Source organism: Tupaia chinensis, unplaced genomic scaffold (genome assembly GCF_000334495.1).
Source record: "Tupaia chinensis unplaced genomic scaffold, TupChi_1.0 Scaffold000093_1, whole genome shotgun sequence".
In the NCBI taxonomy this organism is placed as follows: Eukaryota; Metazoa; Chordata; class Mammalia; order Scandentia; family Tupaiidae; genus Tupaia; species Tupaia belangeri.
The window spans coordinates 4,866,227-4,887,256 of NW_006159555.1; the positions used below are offsets into that span (position 1 = coordinate 4,866,227).

General features: G+C 37.2%; 1 pseudogene; it reads left to right on the forward strand.

Moving 5' to 3' along the window:
- Nucleotides 1-1,604: 1,604 nt before the first annotated feature.
- The window catches only part of LOC102499673 (uncharacterized), a 40,204-nt pseudogene continuing 20,778 nt past the window's right edge, over nt 1,605-21,030 (forward strand).

Here is a 21,030-nt window from a genome sequence, read left to right on the forward strand (position 1 = left end):
TGGAACAGAATATTAGTTCACAATTTTCAAAATTCTTAATACATTTTATGTTAAATCACATGCATTATCTGAATGATTATTGTCCTGATTTTTGACTTCTGAGGGAAGAAAACCTTTGTGAAAGTTATTCCCATGCTGAAGGTGCTTAACCTTTTCCATTCTTTTTCCCAAGAACATTACATAAGATTTCCTTATCTAGTAAGAATTGTTAGAGGGTAAGCTCAAAGATATTGTATTCAATACATATTTTATTATGTATGTAATCATGCTTTACTATTTTGGAAAATGTGTAGCTCTAATTAAAAGCAGAGGTTGTTTCATAATTCCTTTTTCTGAGTTTGTTTCTTCTTTAAAATCAGAAAAGGGACCAGCAGATGGCATAATGATTATGTCACTGGACTCTCATGTAGTTGACTGTGGTTTTGAGTCATACTTAAAACTCACAGTGGACACATGTGCGTGCTTGCTCAAAATCCCAAGAGGAAAATGGAGGAGAAGGGATTACACATGGCCATCCCCCATGAGGGGTGGGGTGGGGTAGTGATTTCTTGCTTTCTATTACTCTGGCAAGCATGTGCACCTTTTAGCAAAAAATCTCTCTAAGAAAAAAAATCAGGAAAAATCACATTTTCCTAGAATACAAAGATATAAACCTGCTCTCAGGAGGTATGGCAGCTGTCCTCAAGGTTCAGGTGCCCAGGTGAATACAGTAGTTAAGTGACATCTGACAGAATGATGCCCAAATGAGGGCAATTCCCATTTGAGGGTGACACACATGCACTCCCACACATGTGCAGACACACAAGTTGCCCAGGCCGATGGTTCACTTTTCAAATCAGTTTCCTTATCTACTTAATGAAGGAAATGTGTTCATAGAATTTCTTCTATTTTAAACACCTAAACATTTTGGGGACTGAGCATTGTGAATGGATGTGTGAAGTTTCTTAAAATGTCCCAGAATTATCTTCTGCAATTGTCTTCAAAACCATCTTACAAGTTATTCAAGATAATAAGTAACATCACTTTATTGTCACATCCTCTATGTTGATAAAAATTGATACTGTTCGCTTATTACCTCCCTTTATTACTCTCGGTTCTGAATAACTTTTGGCTATTTCAAATATGATTCTAGTGGGTAAAAATGTCCCATCTCTTAAGGGATGGCAATTTGAGGATGTTAAGAATATGTTTCAAGAATGATGACAATTCCAAAGAGGCCTCTCCCTGTCCAGACTGTTCCTCTACCCAACACTGTTAAAATAACTAGTTGACAAAAGCTTGTCTGTTGTTCAAGGACACACAATTCATTTGATGGCTTGTTTAGCTTAGAGTTACAACTTGAATATAGAGAAAATCTCAAGGGAGTGCAAAATACTTATGATCCTTGACAACATTGTTGTGAGTTGATTAAAGGTATTGTATTCTTGCTTCAGTTTCACATTTAGAGAAATATTATAGAAGTCCCCAAAGGATAAAGACACATGCCTCTAATAGCAAGCCAGTGACATACCAAAAATGGACACAACCGTGTTGATCTCATCATCTAGCACATCATTCCACATTACCAATGAGACTGTGCCACTCTATTCCCACCCCCTGTTAAAATGACTCAAAGACTTGATGACAAGGCAGCAATAGAAGGCTGTGATGTGGTGAGTTCATCCTAGATTGAAATCAGAGAGCTGGTTAGAAATCTGTGTTGATCAAATATGGCAGAGTCTGAAAGCACTTGCACAGTACCTGGCATCCAACTGGTACACAGAGGCTGCTTTTGAAGCTGGAATTTAAGTTAAGGCTACAAAAGTCAAGGCCTACTGAATTTTATATACATAGTTTAATAATGGGATAAAAATGCATGCTAAAAGAGGTCAGGCTTTTAATAACCCAACACAATGAATCTCTTAATTCTTAATAAGAAAAGTACGAGAAAAGATGTAAGAATCTAGCCTATAATTATGCTGCCAGGTCATGAGGTGTAAGCAGGTAATTTTAGAATGTTCTATAACTACACTTTAAATCGTAGACTGTATTAAGTCAGGGTAGTAATTTTTCAGGTTTCCCATGGCAGGGTTTATTTTCTCAATATAGATTTGTTCAATTCATCATGCAGAAAATTTTATGTAGGTTTGACTCTTCCCCATATTAAGTTCTCTATTTCCATTTACTTGCACTAATCTATAGCATACATGCAATGCACATATGCATTCATGCATGTGTGCACATACACACATACACATATTCCTCAGTACATGACAATTCAAGCTAAGTAGGCATAATTGGCTATTTTTTGCTTTATAATTTAAATTTTAGGAAAAAGAAAACCTCTCTATTTTTTTCTTCCTGAGAAAACTATGGAGAACTATATTAGTATTCGTGAATGTGCTAATCTCACACATTCCCTTTCTTTCCTTGCATGTAAACCTTGTAGTCTTGCCAAGGTTTCTAATATCTGCATGTCAAATGCAGATTACAAGCCCCCTGGGTTAGATTCACACTGGCCTCTTGACTTTTTACAGAACCTTACATAGCCTTGTCACTAGCTTGATGTTAAAGCAAATAATGCTAGCATCCTTAGTAAGGCCTTTGCACTGGAAACGGAAGAAATTTGACCACAATAAACATGCTGAGAATAAAATCAGGCACTACTGTAATTAGTAGGTCAGAAGCAGGTAAGCACAATTATTTCTGTACTGATCAAAGACAGCTGGGGAGTAGCTGGCTTGGCAATGATGGAGCAAGGTGTTTGAGGGCTGGAGATGCTCAATCTATAAGCCTACGTGTGTCCAACACCCACATATTACCTCCTATATGTTATTTTTCTCTATGCTAGTCTCTTTGCTTTTAAAAGTACTCTTAAATTGGTTGTCATATTTTCTTCTTCTCATACTTCTTTCTGTGCTTACAGGCAAAGATAGTAAATTAAGCATATCTGAAGATTTAATGCTCAAAATCACCTTGGATAATTGGCTTAAGGGGTTGAAGCATGCTTTTCCCTTAGTCTCTTGGTCTTAATGTTATTTCTTCTCAGAGGGTACATCTGTCAATAATTGATGGAGCTTTCTTGGGTAAATGAGCTGTTTCTTGGGACGTTATAAATCATATCTGGAATCAAGTTTATTTTCAAGCTGCTTTTAAAGTCTTGATGCTGTGCTAACTGAATAGAAAATGTTAAATGTTTGAGGGAGCAGTGCAAGCTCTCAGTTGCTAACGGCATGAGCTGGACTTAAGAAAACAAATGGAATTTATACCCTCTGAGGAAATAAGAACACATCTGGTTTGTCAGAAAGTATGTAGGTTTGGCAGGAGCCTTCAGAAGGAAACTACCTGAGTATTGACTGCATGCTGAGCACTGTGATCATGATTCACTTGCAGTATCTGAGTTAATTCTCATAACAGACTCACCAGGCAGGCATTACTATGACTAATACAGGGGAAGAAACTGAGGCTCTGAAAGGTTGAAACCTCCTTGATGCACCAAGTAAGCAAGTGGTAGAATTGAAACTGGCATCACTGGATTGTAAAGTCATTGCTATTCTCATTCCACATGATGTTCTTCATGTGTCTGGTGTTGAGACTGAGCCCAACAATCTCTTATCACCAAACCTTTCTAATCAGGGTGGCTCCACTTTTATCTCTATTATATAGAAGGCTTTCGCATGACATTTAATAGTAGCGTGCTGCCTCCTAAGAGAACTTTGAAAACCACAGCTGTGTGAGAATAACGATCTGTCTTATAATTCAAGTTATCGCATATGTAAGAATATGACAGATTGATCAAAAATTGGGAAACACTTTGCTCCTTTCTCTGCTTCAGAATAGTCAAAAATCATTCTAGAATAACCCTATTTTCAGCATGGCTGCAGGGTGAGAGCTGAGTTCACACAGTAGGTTTCATTTTTGCTCAGGCTTCAAGTTACTGTGCTATTTTCCCCCTTCCTTGGTGACTATGTGTATAAGCTGGAGAAAATGGTACTTGCTCTACCAACCCTATACCCTTGTTGTGATGCTCAAAGGAGACAAAGAAACTAGTTTGATAAAGGAGGAACATGGCTAGATTATAACGTGCTGCTACTGCTGCATTTTCTATTTTTTAGGAAGTGGAAAATTACCAGTAATTGATGTGAATATCATAGTTAAGATTTCAAAGGCAAAATGTTAAAGAGTTGAGGGTATTTTAGTACGGGACAGATGGGGATGTAAAAGGCATAAAATCATTTTTAAAAGCTCATTCAGAACAATTATTTTAGAGATAATGGTTTATTAAGTTCATAATATCTGCCCTTGAGTTTTCGTTATTCACAATATTGGCTGATGCTCATTTTCAAACTTTCAAACAGAAAGATACAATATGAATCACTTTGCCCCCACCGTCCTAATTGTCAGGGCAAATATAGGCTAGATTTTAAAGAATGAAATAGCTGACACAGACCAAAATTACCATTTGACTAGCTGATTGAGATAAGGAGTTGTTCCCTGAATGTCTCTCTGGCTGTCATTGTTCCTTTACTCCTAATTTTCTTACCTCCCATCCAGCAAACATTATTAAACACCAACTGTGTTCATATATGAATCAAATTTCGTGTTTGCTCCAAAGGGGACTCTATCCAGCCTCTAAATAAACACAGTTCACTGTGGCATGAATTATGCCCAAAGTCTGCCTTCACCCTACAGGCACCATTGTAAAAACCATGGGAAGCCAGCGGATGGAATTTGCAGTTCTGCCTGGGGAAGTCCAAAATGGTTTCATTGTAAATTTTGACTTCATCCTTTCTAATTGGTTCCATTTTGACTACTTAAAACCTACTCATGTTGGGAACCAGCAGTTAGCGTAATGGCTATGTCGCTGGACTCCCATGTAGTCGACTGCGGTTTGTGTCCCGGACCCGGTGGCTTAAAACTCACGCCGGGCGCATGTGCGTGCGTGCCCAAGATCCTGAGAGGAGAATGGAGGAGAAGGGATTGTGGCGTGACCATCCCCCCGGGGGGGTGATTTCTCGCTTTCTGTCTCTATGTCTCTCTCTGTCTGTCTGGCGAGTGCATGCACCCCATAGCGAAAATCTCTCCAAAAAAACACAAACAAACAAAAAAACAAAAAAAACCCTACTCATGCTCTTGGGCCTTGTCAATATAGGGATGTTCCTTTAATGAAATTCTGACAACTTTGTCTGTTGCTCTCTTGGTCCTTTATCCTAGCTATGGTTACATCTGCTGCTGTTTGTTTGTAATCTCACAAACACTTTCAATCTGTAGACATCTACCTCCTGGATTCCCAGATTTCCTTTGCTCCTCTTGCCTTCCTGCTCAATCCCAGCCCCCACCTTCTTTTATATTTTCTCATGCACGCCATCTCCCTCTACACCCTTTAAGAAATTAGGGACAAGAAGGTTACATTGAACATAGGAAACCTGAAGAGAATTGATAAGAAAAAAATGAAAACCAAGAGTTTAATTTTCCCCCCTTTTTACTGATCCTTTTCAGATTTTCCATAACATCCTCTAATATGATTTTCAGTGATTTCTGGCTGAGAGAAGGAACAGTTTCTAAGTAGTACCTATGAGGGTGAGTGTTTCTTTCAGACAAGGGTGCCATTAATAATGCTAGTACGGTGGTGCAATTGATGTTCCTTGGCAAAACTGGACCTATTTCTTAAGGATTTTTGTTGTTTGGAGACATTCTATCTCTGTCATTATAGGACAACAGAGTCAACAAGCACTTTCCCCTACAGCAGAGGCCATATCAGCAGCCCACTAATGTGTAAGGGCTCAAACACTATGAATTAAAATAAGAATTAAATTACAGAGAAAGAGTGAAATGAAAATTGCAGGTGATTCTGTCAGCTTGCTCTCTATCCAGCTAACTAGCTAACCGTGTCCACTCTCTTCTGCTGGGCTGTTACGCCATCTTGAATCCAGGTAGTGGGTCCACACTGCTACAGCAGACTTGGATCAACAGAAACATGTCTAAAGGTCTCAGTTATCTCCTGTCAATATACAGAGGTACACAAGCACACACTCTTTGGAGCCAGACTTCCCTGGTTCAAATTCTGGTTCTACCACTTATTTTCTGTGTGAACTTTAACAAGTGATTAAACTCTCTAAACTTTTTTTTTTTTTTAAACAGGGCAAATAAAATTATCTTTGTTCCAAGGTTCTGTGAAGTTTAAATAGAGAAACAAGCTCTATCTAATCTCTGATGACAACAATACCTTGCATTTATAGAACACTGGACTCTTGGGACACTGGATGAAGGTAAACCTTCTGTTTCCTCTGTAGGTAGGCAACTCTATCCTGCTGTTTGTCCAGGTGCAATTATATAATTCCTTCTAGTGTTTGCTTTTCTTAGGATATCACCAGATAATCATACTAACATGGAGTCAGACTTGAGATGATGGTTTTATCTTTAATAGCTCATTTAATCCACCTCAGAATTTTGTAAAGTAGGCAAAAATAACCCTGTATTGAAGATAAAACAAAAGACTTAGAAATGTTAGATAATTTGTCTGAAGATTACTAGGATGTTCCACTGCTAAACTTTTGCTCACCTACCACACCATGTTTTTTGAGCAGCATTCTTACCACTTGGTAGCTTGCTTTTTTTCTCTGAGATTGCAGGACACTTTAACTCTAGACTGAAATGTACGCTTTTAGCCTCTTGAGCAATTATTCAAACTTCCATTCATTTGGTCTTCTGCATACGCACGGGTCTTTCTCTCCTGGCTCATTTGTCCATAGGAAGAGCCCTTTGCAAATCGAAACATATTTATTCTCTAATGTCCAACTTGAAACCTATCTTGTCTATGAAATATCTACCTGGTTAAGTGCTGTGATGATCTTTACCTTTATAATTTCCTGTTTGTGCTTTTTAAGACAATATAACATTATGAAACAGTCATTTTTACATTAAAATAATAACATTTATTGAACGTTTTCTTTGTTTTTCTTTTTTCTTTTTTTTTTTTGGCCATAAGGTGTATGTGCTTGCCAGAGAGAGAGTGAGAAATCACTTCCCAAGGGGCATGATCATGCTGCCATCCCTTCTCCTTTAGTCTCCTCTCAGGATTTTGGACTTGCACACACATGTACCCAGTGTGATTTCAAGTTGCCAGGTCTAGGACTTGACCCACACAGTCGGCCACATAAGATCTAGTGCCTTAACTTTCACTCTACCTGCAGGACCAGTCTTAACTCTTTATAGGCATTATATCACTCAATCTCATGAGGTTCCTACCATTTTGATACATCCATTATCCTTCCCACTTTATAGATATGAAAAAATAAGGCTTACGCAAGTTAAGTGACATGCCTAAAGCTACCAATATGGTGGAGCCAGGATCCAAGTAGTTTTACTCTATTCACTACTTTTTGCTACCTGCATTAGTCCTGTGTCGTTAAATGTGATGTTAAAATGACTTCTAGAATTAATCATGGACTACCTAGGCACTCAGTGGAGAGAGTTTTATGAATTGTTCATTTGTGGTATTTTCTGAATACCTATACTGTGTGGGACATTGAGGATGATACAAATAGAGGCCAATTCTAATTCTCACCTCTCTCTCTTTGCACAAGCATAAGAATTCCTCAATCCATGGGAAGTTGTTCTACGACCACTCTGGCCTATCAAACGAGGGACGAGGAGCTAGTGATTGCTAGTCAAAGACGGGGAACAAATCAATGGGTGTGTGTCTAATATCATGAACTGATGATATTAAGGGCTCCAGTACTTCATTTCTGGCAGTCCATTGATCACATGTACCCTAACTATTTAGCTTTTCTATTTCTTCCATGTCTATAGAGAAATGCAGGCAACATTTTTTTTTTTGAAAAGATAAAAAATTGTATGAAAGGAGAAACATTAACCAAGAGGATGAGGAGATAAGGGGAATTACAATGTAACCTGCCTCTCTCTCCACTAAAATCAACATGATTGATCAATCAATAATAGCTCAAGTATTTACCCTGGGTTAGGTGCTGCCCGAAACACCTTTTATGCACTTGGCTCACTTAATCCTTACAACAACCCAGTGAAGTTGGAATAGGTGTCTTCAGATTGTCAAAGGTGTATAAACAGACTCAGAGAAGTTAAAGAATGTGTCTATGTTTATACAAGGCCAAGTCGTCACTGTGTCTGCCTGACACCAGAGGCCAAATTCAGATCACTTTTCTGTTCTGTCTTCAGTAGGATGGAAAAGATAGTGGATAACTTCTCCTTACAGGTCTTGATAGAGAAAATAGGAGGAAACAGGAAGAGATACAACCTTCTTATATATGATAATTTTATGTATGATAAGTACATATATATAATTAACATATAATTAATTAACATTACAAATATAATAAAAATGATGAGTATATAACAATAATGGAAAGCTCTTGCATTATTTTATGAATCCTTTACAAGAACACTGAAGGGCAGAAAGGTACTGATGTTATTATCTCTTTTACACATGAGAGAACTCAAGTGGAAAGAGGTTATGTTACTTTTTTTTTTTTTGGAGAGGTTTTCGCTATAGGGTGCGTGCGCTCGCCAGACAGACAGAGAGAGACATAGAGACAGAAAGCGAGAAATCACCCCCCAGAGGGGATGGTCATGCTGCAATCCCTTCTCCTCCATTTTCCTCTCGGGATTTTGGGCACGCACGCACATGCGCCCAGCATGAGTTTTAAGTCAGTAGGTCCGAGACGGGAACTGCGGTCAACTACTTGGGAGTCCAGCGACATAGCCATTACACTAACTGCTGGTTCCCAGGTCATGTTACTTTTTCAAAGTCATAAGAATGTGAGTGTCAGAGACATGATGGATTCTTTTCTTTTTTTAGAATGTTTTTTTGCTATAGGGTGCGTACACTTGCCAGAAAGACAAAGAGAGAGACAGAGAGACAGAAAGCGAGAAATCACCCCCCAGGGGAAATGGCCACACCGCAATCTCTTCTCCTCCATTCTCCTCTCAGGATCTTGGGCACGCACGCACATGTGCACACCGTGAGTTTAAGGCACCAGGTCTGGGACTCAAACTGCAGTTGGCTACATGGGAGTCCAGTGATATAGCCATTATGCCAACTGCTGGTCTCAACATGATGGATTCTTAACTGACCATAGACTTTAAAATTTTTTTTTTCCTAATTTTCTCAGAGGGCACATGCTCATATGGGGTGGGGGGAAAGAACAAGAAAGCATTCTCCATGGTTTATAGTCATGCTGCAATCCCTTTTCCTTCATTTCTTTTCCCCTTTGGGATTTTGGGAACACACACATACACCTGGGATGTTTTTCAAGCTGCCAGGTTTGGGACTCAAGTCATGCAGTTGGCCATGTGGGATTCAGCCATTGTAACCACCATGCCACCAGCTGGACCAATGAAGATAATTTTTAACCTTTTGGGTCTCCTACATATTTTGGATTGTCAGGAAAGTCATGATGCATTTTTGCATAAAAACATAGAAAATATGTCATGATTTCCTGATAATATTTTATTATTTTTGATTTTCCTCTTTGGAAAAAAAGTGGAATATTATTATATTAATTTAAATAAAAAAAAAATTTATTGCTGGAGGGTACATACTTTTGCCAGAAAAACAGAGAAAGTAAGAGAGAAAGAAAAAGCACCCCCAGTGGGGTATACTCACAGTGTAATCTTTTCCCTCCATCCTTTCAGTATTTGGGGCATGTACATGTAACTGATATGTTTTTCAATACTCTGGGACTGGGATTCAAATTACAATGACCAAGTGGGATCCAGATCCATATTCATAGGGCTTAATCTTTGCAATGGGTCCAGCTCTGATATTTAATTTATTAATAATTTATAACTTTTACCTCATTTTTCAACATGACCATTTCCCATCAAAAGCTCCATCTAATAATTGATTCTCGTTCCCCTATGGAAACTTCCTATTCTCTAATAGCATCTTGAATAAATTTTTTCCAGTTCTATGCAAACCATGTCATGTTTTTGTCATTACTTAGAAAATATGTAAGCACTGGCTTATGTTTCCCTTTAACTAATAGCCTTCAGTGTCAACCCCAACTTCACAAGCAAGAAAGTGCTAAAGTAGCTCCATAGCAACCACCAATTCACTTAATGCTTTCTAAGCTAGAGGACACTTGGCACCTTGGCTTTTATATCGAAGAATTATAAGAGGGATATTTTAAATGTTACTATTTCTAAGTATTTTTTTTTAATTTTTCATTATATAGTGGAAAAAAAAAGAACTAGGCTTAGGTTTGAATTTCATTTGGATCACTAACTAGTTGTTTCTCAGGATACCTCGATTTATTTCTGCCATCCTACGGTATCCTCAGTTTGAACTGAGATAGCAATGCCTAGCATGGCACTGCATAGGGACTGCTGCCAGGAGCAATGGGGGATGAACTGTGCAGAGTGCTTTGTAATTACATAGAAATCTGAATGAAACAGAGGGTACTGTGTATTCAGGGGATATGGAGATACAGACTATATGCCCTGGTCATTCACAGTCAGCCTTAACATTTAAAGCAATTTTCTCTAATTGAAAGGCTTTTATATTCTTGATTCTGCTTGTCTCAGTGCATGTCCACTTCCTTTTCTCAGTCCTCTGAGCACTCGGAAACTGGTCCTTATTTTCAGTTTCAGCACTTTGAAGTTGCCTCTGCTAGTCAGTGCTCCAGTTCTGCCTAAGCTCTCATGGTGGACAGAACTCGAAATGGTAAATTGTAGGACTTGGCCTCCATTCTTCACCTCTCCTTGTGCGCAGTCTTTGCCCTAATTCTGAGTGAAGGTGTGTGACTTGCATTGGTCCATGGGATATTAAGAGATGTGATAGAAACAGAACCTTGAAACCTTGGCTTTTGACTGGGCTTGCTCTCCATTATGCTTGTTATCCCCCCATTATGCTTTTGATAATGCCATATGAACATGTCCAGGCTATTGGGTTGTTGGAAAAGTCATGATATATTTTTTCTATGCAAAAATGCATCCTGAATTTTCCAACAACCCAATAGATGCCTGGTCCCATGAGGGAGAATAGGGGCACACAGACCAGAGGAAGGAGTTCTTGTCACCCTAATTGAGGTCTACCTAAGTTAGTCAATAAGCAGCAGACTCTGTATATATACACAACCCCTGCCAAGATCAGAAAGAGACACCTAGCTAACACCCAGCTGGTTTCCAACACATAAAGCATACACATCTTTTGTTGTATGGCTTTGAAACTGTGGTTTTACACATTGTGACTATAGCAATAGAACAGAAATACACTAGATGTTAGAACCATCTGAGTTCCTGACTTTAAGAATAGTAGTCTTGGGACCAGCAGATGTCATAACGGTTACATCACTGGATTCCCATGTGCCCACCATGGTTTGAGTTCTGGATGTAGTGGCTTAAAAATCATGCTGGGGGACCAGCAGATGGTATAATGGCTATGTCACTGGACTCCCATGTAGTCTACTGCGATTCGAGTCCTGGACCAGGTGGCTTAAACTCATGCTGGGCGCGTGTGTGTGTGTACCCAAGATCCTGAGAGGAGACTGGAGGAGGGATTGTTGTGTAGTCATTCCCCCCAGGGGCTGATTTTTCACTTTCTGTCTCTCTGTCTCTCTCTCCAGGGAGCACATATGCCCTATAGCAAAAATCTTTCTAAAAACAAATAAAAACAGCGGTTTCAGAGGTTAAGATCCTGAAAAGTACTATAAAGAGGCAAAACTAAAATTTTGTGACTAATGAATATTTAGGGAATTAATAACTAAAATTCTAAAACTGTGTTTTAAAATGCACAGACTCTTCAGCATGAAAAGCCTCTCTGGTGGGTAACACACTTCTTGAATCACCTTCAATGGTTAAGGAGAAATGAATGTGGCACTGTGGTTTGCTGTGGCAGGTCTTCATAAAAGTGTGGTGCTATTCAGTAGATATCACTTTAACAGTTTGTTTGAGGTTTTTAATCTAAAATTTAGTCTTTTTTTAAACTTCCATTATCTTCCCTTTCATTTTCAGCAAGTGCCAGAAAGAATGCTTGTGTAACTGACCTCTTCACAAATTATCACAACACTTAAGTACACATTTTCCCAGACCAATTCTCTGATCTATATACATATCGAACACTTAAACACATTAGATTTCTCTATCCAGACTTCACAGACCCAATCATGTGGTCTACAAAAGGGAAAAGCAATACATGATTGTTGGTAGAAAGATAATATGTGAAGTATCACTACCCACCTAGCTCTATTGAATTTTAATCCCATGACCTTGTCTCATTGCATCAGAAGACATGCAAGACTGCTATTCCACATGGGGGCTTGTGTGGTGGAGTCACAGGACAGTGGAAGTTGTCAGGACAGAGAAACAAATGTCAAATTCCTGACTTTTAAAGTTAAAATTTTATCTTTGCTAAGTATTTCTTCATCTCTCCTCTCTGCACATTTTCCTTCTCTGGATAAAGGTGTTCCTAACTGAAGAGAGGAAGAAAGTGGGAAACTAATAAAGAGAAATACACACTGGTTTTAGGACTCAGTCCCTATTTTGGGTCAACTCCCCAGAGATGAGACAGAGACTATGAGACCCCCAATTAAGTGTCTGAGTAGAGGGAACCAGTGGTATATTAGACATTGCTAGTATACTAATATTCATGGCCACTCTTCTGAGCCTATGGGGCACTGTACTTCTTTCCTCCTTGAAGATAGGTATGACCTTGTTATTTGCTTTAGCCAACAAATTATGAATGAAAGTGACATGGGTAATTTCTTTCTTTTTTTTTTTTTTTTTTTTTGAGTAGTTTTTGCTATAGGACATGTGCACTTGCCAGAAAGACAGAGACAGAGAGACAGAAAGCAAGAAATCACCTCCCAGGGGGATGGTCATACTTCAATCCCCTCTCCTCCATTATCCTCTTGGGATCTTGAGCATGCATGTGCACACACACACACGTGCCTGGCGTGAGTTTAAGCCACCAGTTCCAAGACTCAAACTGCAATAAACTACATGGAAGTTCAGCAACATAGCCATTATGCCAACTGCTGGTCCTGACATGAGTCATTTCTATATCAAAGCATATAATTTCTGGTGCTAGACTTTTCAGCCTGCTTTTCTTACTAGTCTAGAAGATTGAGCCAACACACAAAAGACAGATGTCATGGAGAATTTTCCAAAATTGTGATGGATCTTCTATGAGTAAGGAATAAAATTTTGTTATTCTTTTGAACATTATTTATTACTATGTTATAAACATATATCCTGACCAGGATTTGTTTCACAGCTGGATATTTGGAACAGAGAAATATCACAAAGTTCTCATGAACTCTCCATGGGCACTATTGTTTGGTATGCTGAATTTTTCCTGGTTAGTATTTCCTTGTTGATGTAGAGATCTTGAAAGTAAAAGTATTTAAAATACACCCATGAGATTAAGATATCCACAAAGGTAAAGAATAATACACACATTCATATCATACTAAACATTTGGTAAGTACTCATTAGAAAAGCAAAATGAAGTTGCAAATGTTTTTTGATTAACTGGTTAAAATTATCCTTCACATGCTGGGGATGTGGCAGAAAAGAAAATGAGCTTTTCTGGAGTGATGTAAAAATCTCAAAATGAATTGAAACGTGAGCAAACCATTTCCCAGGTAAGTTAATATCAGGCCTTCATGGATCCTATTTAATAACTTCATGAGGAAGATTTTGGCACACTTGGCAGATGAGAAAACTGAGAAGCACAGAATAACTTCTCCGATAATACATTACCACTAAAATGATAGAGACTTAAAAAAAATATTTTAGCTGTCAAATCTAGGCTCTAGGCTCTTTCTACTTTAGGTCATTCATGTATACTACTCCATGTTTGGTGGTTTGAATTCCTTCCTTATTCTTATTGGTGTTCCTGATAGCTAAGATTTCTTTAGGAAGACATAAATGAAATTATTGAGGCTTTCATTTACCTTTTTCTTGAGTAGACTGTAGTGTGATAGAGGCAGCTTCAGATGCAGAGTCAGGAAAACAAAATCTCCACTTGGGTTTGTTTCACCTTGGGAGCTTTTAAACCATACTGATAATTAGGACCCACCTTGGTCCAATTAAATTAGAATCCCTGGGGGTGGAGCCTGAGCATTGTGCTTTTAGAAAAGATCCTAGGTGATTCTCATGTGTAGCCAGTGAGAAACATTGACTTAAGCTAATGTTTTAACATACTGAAAATCAGGTTCTAACAGGATAAAGCAATTAGCACAGGTGCCAAGTCAACACACTAAGCATCTTATTAAAACAAGTAATCATCAGTAGGAGGTAAATAAAAGAACTCTAATCAACCATTAAGAGGGACCACTGGGATTCATAACTTAGGATGTTATTCCGGAACTCAAGAAATGAATGAAGTCTCAGTTATAGTAATGGCATTGAAATATTATTTCAGATTTTAGAAATGAGAAGAGGGAAAAATAAATGGTGAAACTGTTGGGATTGATGTTTTTGTATTTCCCCATGCTTTCATATTTGTGAAGCAAAGTGATCAAGAATGGGATGTCTGCATATTAATAAAACCACAATCAGGGAGGAAGCTTCATGTACCAGGCACATACTCAGTGCTGTGGGACATGAAGATGCCAATTCCTGCCCAAGAGGAATTCAAACTCTATCTGGAAAGTCAGGATGTATATCAGGAATAACTTTAAAGTAATATGACTGAATCTACAATATATTGAAATACACTTAAAATTCAACTCATCATTTTAAGGCCATATCTTATAGATAAAAGAATGTCACAATTAATCCTAGTATGACATCCAAAATGCTAAATATGTACAATGCGATTCAAATCATATCATATAACTGTGAAAAAAATTACCTTAGTAATTATCTAGGAGACTATTATCTCCTGTGTTTCCCTTATTTCTGCCTTCATTGAATACCAAATCAGGTTAATTTTACCTTTTCAATATTACTAAATTCATCCTCTTCTCATTATCTTCAATGTTTTCAGTTTAGCTACCTACCATTTCTTCTCTGGACCATAGAAGTAATCTTGTGCCTACTTCTACCTTTTTTTGAATTCTAGTCACTCTCAGGCTAGAAAAATCACAAGATGGCTTCTCATCACCACAGGAAAAATTTCAAAACCCAAACACAGTATGCCATATAGTCTTCCTCAGAGCACGGCATATAGCCTTCCTACTCCAAGATGATTCTCAAACCAGTAGCATTTGCATCACCTGGCAACCTGTTAGAAATGCAGAATCTCAGAGGCTCTACCTCCAGTCTATGAATCAGAACCTCAGGTTAGAAGATCTCCAAGTTATTTGTGTTTACAATGAAGTTTGAGAAGCGCTTATGTGTCATAAGTCTTTTATGATCTGGTTTCAATCCACTTCTCTTCTTTTGGGCATTGTGTGTTCCGAAAATATCAAACACACCTTGAAGGGATTATTCATCTCAACGCTGTCCTTGTAGCAAATGCCAGGTTGTCCTTTTAAGGCCTTTTTCTGGAACAATTTCCTCTGTAAAGTTTTCCCTGTCTCTTCCTAGACAGTTAATCCTGCCCTCCTCTGACCACTCACATTGAGCACAGAAAATTCTCTGCTTGTTTTCCTGTTGCTTTTATTCACTAGACTTCAAGTGCCTGAAGGGCAGGGATTGTGGCTTTCTCATTTCACATCATTGCTTTTTTGTACAGGGCAGGATACTTGCCATTCAATTAGCCCTTTGAACTTACTGTTCAGAAATTGATCTCATAATTGCCTCTTCGTGCATTTGTTCTGTTTTAGCTTATGAGATGGGCATGCCTAAAGATTTTTAAACTTTCCTAGACCTAATAAATTGAAGTTTAGTATTAATCTTGGAGAGATTAATACTGAAAAGTAGAGAGTATTTATGTTTTTCTTATATAATAGCTTTTCTCTTTGGCCTCAACTTTTTTTTTTTGGAGAGGTTTTTGCTATAGGGTGCATGCACTCACCAAAAAGAGAGAGACATGGAGACAGAAAGTGAGAAATTACCTCTCAGGGAGGATGGCCACACCGCAATCCCTTCTCTTCCATTCTCCTCACAGGATCTTGAGAGCACACACACACACACATGCCCAGTGTGAGTTTAAGCCACTGGTCTGGGACTCAAACCACAATCAACTACATGGGAATCCAGTGACATAGCCATTGTGTCAACTGCTGGTCCCATTTTTTTTTGGTCTCAGCCTTCTGAATTGGGCTTCTCAGTTGTATCTTTTATACCTTGTTGTTATAGCATGGCAATGATATCAACAGGAGGCTGGAAAAAAATAACCAAGGTCCATTTATTCTTACTGTGCTTCAGGGTTGACAGTTCTTTGCTCCTTCCTTGTCATCTTTGGGCACTGGGAGCCTTTTCTAGACTGCTTCTGGGCTCATCTATTTAGACACTTTCCCTCCTGCTTTTTCTAATATATTCTGCCTGTTGTGCTAATTTTCTTTCATTTACTTCCTCCATAAACTATGTAAATATAAATGGTCTCAATGATAAAGTTGCTAGGTTTAGCAAATAAAAATAGAGGATACTTAGTTTAATTCAAAATTCAGATAAACAACAAATCTTTCTATGCTTTTTAGTTTTGGTATAGGGTGTGAGTACTTACCAAAGAGAGAAAGTGAGAAGTCAGCCACCCAATGGGGGGGATGGTCAGGTTGAAATCCTGTCTTCTTCATTTCTCCTCTTTGGATTTTGGGAATGCATACACAATCATCTGGCATGTTTTCAAACCACAGGATCTAAGGCTGACACCACACAGTTGGCCATGTGGGATCCAGCTGCCTTAAACTTTATGCCACCTGCTGGCACAAAAATAGTAGTTTTTTAAATAGAAATTTCCAAATATTGCTTAAGATATATCATACCAAAAAATGACTTGGTGTTTACTTGAGATTCAAGTCTAACTGGGTATCTGGTATTTTGTTTTACAGCTCCCCCAAGGGCTTAAGTCTTTGATAACCTTTATCATCTCTAAAGCAATGGAATAGACAAGCTAACAATTTTTAAGAGAAAGGGAAATATCCAGGGAGGAGCATTCACCTGTTAAAATTTCATGGTATGTCTCTGTTAAAATAACTACGGTGAGTATATGAAGCACTTCTTGTCTAAGCAAAGTCATTAGTACTATGTAAAAACATGGTTAATCTTTCATACATAATTTATATTTTCAATGAAACTGGTTTCAGTAAAATTGAAAAGCAGTAGAGAGTAGCAGATAAGAGTTCAAATTCTGGAGTCAGTCCTTATATTCTAATCTTTATTCCTGCACAAACTTATTGTATAATATTGGGCAGAACATTTCCTTTTCTGTGCCTTAGTTTTTCTCATCTGGATGTAGAAATAATAATTGCTACTACTAAACAGGAATTTTTTTTGAGGATTAAATGAACTAGTACATGTCTGTTGCAGATGGTAAGTACCCAATGAAAGGTTATCTTCCAGCACTACCCTTATTCCTTCTAAATGGTTATTTATATTGACTAGTTAATGAATCAAGAACCTTCCAAGAAACCCTGGCTATCACTTTTACATCAGTACACTTGAGAGGAATAATATGGTTGGATGGGACTCAAATCGCATGTGTGATATGAGCATTATTCCAGGTGATTTGGATGAAAATCTGGTCTTTTCTAGTCCTGCTGATTACCAGACTGAGGGGTAAAACATAGTCAAAGAGAGGAAGTCCTATAATCCTAAGATCTAAGTGAGTAAGGACCCTTTTCATGTATACACAGTCTTCATTAAAATGAATTTTTTTGTTGTTGTTAGAAAGAGATTTTTCTATAGGGCACATGTGCTTGCTGGAAAAACAGAGAGACAGAGAGGCAGAAAGTGAGAAATCACCCTCCAGGGGAATGGCCATGCCACAATCACTTCTCCTCCATTCTCCTCTTGGGATCTTGGGCACGCATGCACACATGCCCGACATGAGTTTTAAGCCACTGGGTCCGGGACTTGAACCTCAGTCAACTATATGGTAATCCAGTGATGTAACCATTACTCCATCTGCTAGTCCTGAAATTTTGTTTTTAAGTGGAAATGTTTTTGCTTTTTATGAAGTATATGAGAATATGGCAGAAAAAATAATGACATCTCCAAGGTCTTAAGGTTGTATTAACCTTCTTTTCTAAATAAATGGAAAGAAAGGCATATAACTCTAACAAAGAAGTATTTTATGAATTTTAAATGCATGCTAAAATAGATACATTTAAATAATTTTAAATTAACATGTGCCTTTAGATTAAAAATTTTAAATATATAAGTAATTTCTGATATTTATAGAAAAAGAGGCAATAAAAATAAACCAATGAAAAATATCCAAAGATTATTATAAATACTATATATAGAGACAACCACTGTAAGTATTCTGTCATGAACATGTAATATTTTAAATATATAGGAAACATATATATTTGTGTTTATATGGATCATGTTACATATGTACAATATATGTTTTATATATATAAATAAAACCAGTGACCTGTCTTACATAATTTTTTACCTGATTTTACCACTTAACATGGTCTTATAAACTTTATTTAAATAATACACAAGTAGTAATAAAAGAAAAGAATAACTTAATCCAAGATAGGCTAAAGAACTTTGAAATACATCTTTGTTATACAGGTGAACTTGATCTTCATGTTACAAATGATATGCCTAATATTTTAGCTAATAATCAAACCACTGAAATTTTCATGGATGGTATGTCAAATGGCCAAGATTTTGTAATGATAAAATAATAGAAATCATTATTACTTAATGTTTGTATTAAGTATTATAACCTTAAATCATTTATTCTTTATTCAGTTATTCTATCAGTCATTAAAGTATCATTGAGGATATTATAGGTTCTAGGTCTATAGTTTTAACAAAACAGGCATGGTGTTTGCCCTGACAGAACTCAAAATCTACTAGGGATGGATGATAGGTAATGAACAATTATATAAGAAATTAATATATATTTATAAATAGTATGTTTGATTACACCTAATAATCTAGTCTAGAGATTAGCGATTGGGGCAGGCTTTGATATAATACAGAAGTGGTCATACTAATTTTACGATATTCTAATTACCATCAAAAACCAGTGAGGAAGGTCTTATCTCTATTTTATACATGTAGAATATGAGACTGAGAGGTTAAACATATTTTTTTGTATGTTACCATACAACATCTAATGTTACCATAAAATCCATTTGTGATACAAGAGAGCATCTGAAAATTTATGTGTCGGTTGTTTTTACTGTTTACTCATCTAGGGTTGTTCCTGTCAATTGGAGTTTGTGTAATTCTATAGTAGCCTGGAGCTATCCATGGAGATTAAAGTTACCAGATGTCCATAATTAGTAGTGACAAGCTATATTCAATTTGCCTTTTCCAACTTTTATTTACTTATTTTGGAAACAACTCTGATTTGCATTTTAATATGATAGAGAACTACTGACTTTAACACATATTTTAGAATATTTAGAGCAATAGATATACAAATATGCTTTAAGATCTTTCATAAATATTAATTTGGTCAAGTGAACTTTTGTAAATCATTGAAAAGGAGAGAGCTGAGGGTTACCAGTGCTGCCAAGCACCTCGACAAGACAATTACTATGTAGGGCAGATCCATGTGCTTGACAGTTGATGGGACAGCAGACAGAATCAAGATTCTGTAAAAGAAAAAAAGAATCTAAGTAAGACACATATCTGATCTGACTCTCACATCCCTTAGACTTAGAGGGATGGGGTACCTATCATTAGGAACAGAATCTTTGTCAGACAACCATGTAAGGAGACTCTTCAAAAAGTTATGGAAAAATGCACATTGTGACAAAACCATATGGATTTTAAATGTTTTCTTTTTAAATAAAAGTACTTTAATTCAATTTTCCATGAACTTTATGAAGTCTTATTGTTCTGTGTCTGCTTTAATACAGAAGATTAAGTGATGAAGTTCCAATGTTTTACTCTATTACAGCATGATGATGGTGTACTTACATAAATTCAAAACATATATTTTAAATTTTCTGCCATGATTATGAACAAAGAGAAAACCCAGCCAATACTATGTTTAGTTGAGAAGTATATCTTACTGAATTCTGAGGAAATGAAATGATTGGCTGTTAGGGGACTGCTTCAATATAAACCATTGGAATGTTGGAGGAGATATTTTCTATCTGAAGAGGTCTTGGAAATGGTGGCTGTGAAAGATATGAGGGGACTTTGATCTTTTCCCTTCTTATAGTTAGGGATATTGAGAAGTAGCCCCTGAAGCTCACTTTGGTCAAAAGCCTCATCACCTACATGATAGACTTGTGGCAAGTCCTGCTGCCATCTTGAGAAATATAGTGATAAAATTATTGGACATCTGTCCCAATGTATTAATATGTATATAACAGTGTAATATGTATTAATATGTATATACCTTCATTTGAACTCTGACATTACCTAAATCCTTAAAATTTGGGGAGTATGACTTAGGAACCCTCTAAACCTTCTGTTAGTCAAAAAATAGGGACCACTGTGATTTTGACTAAAACTGGCCTTGAGAACTGAAAGACCGTTTACTTGCTGCGGCTTGAAAGGCAATTTAAGATAAGCTGGTAGAATCCATTGTGTCACAATGATTACTAATCTAGAGAAGTTGGATGTTAAACGTAGCAAATTTTATCCCAGGTCACCTTCAAGTAGACATTATAAATCTTTGATTATGAGTTATTTTTTTTCTCAGTGGTAGGCTGGTGAAGATTGCTAAGGTGACTTCCATTTATAAGGAACTGGTGTGAAAGATCCTGGCAGCTATTGTTCCTGGTAATCGGTTCCTTCTCTACTATCCTGAAATTACTTTCAAGGTAGTTCATAAACAGGTTTATAGTTATTTTATGGCTTGCTGTTTAATAGTGCCTCCCTAGTCTAAATTTTGCTCAAGATATTTTACTTTACCAACTGGGCTTAAATTATTGGCTCTATTACACATAGACACAAAGAGAAAGGATTGAAGTAGGTATTTTTCTTATTGTACAAAGGAGATAGATGTAAGACCACATTTACTAGATAATAAAGCTCAAG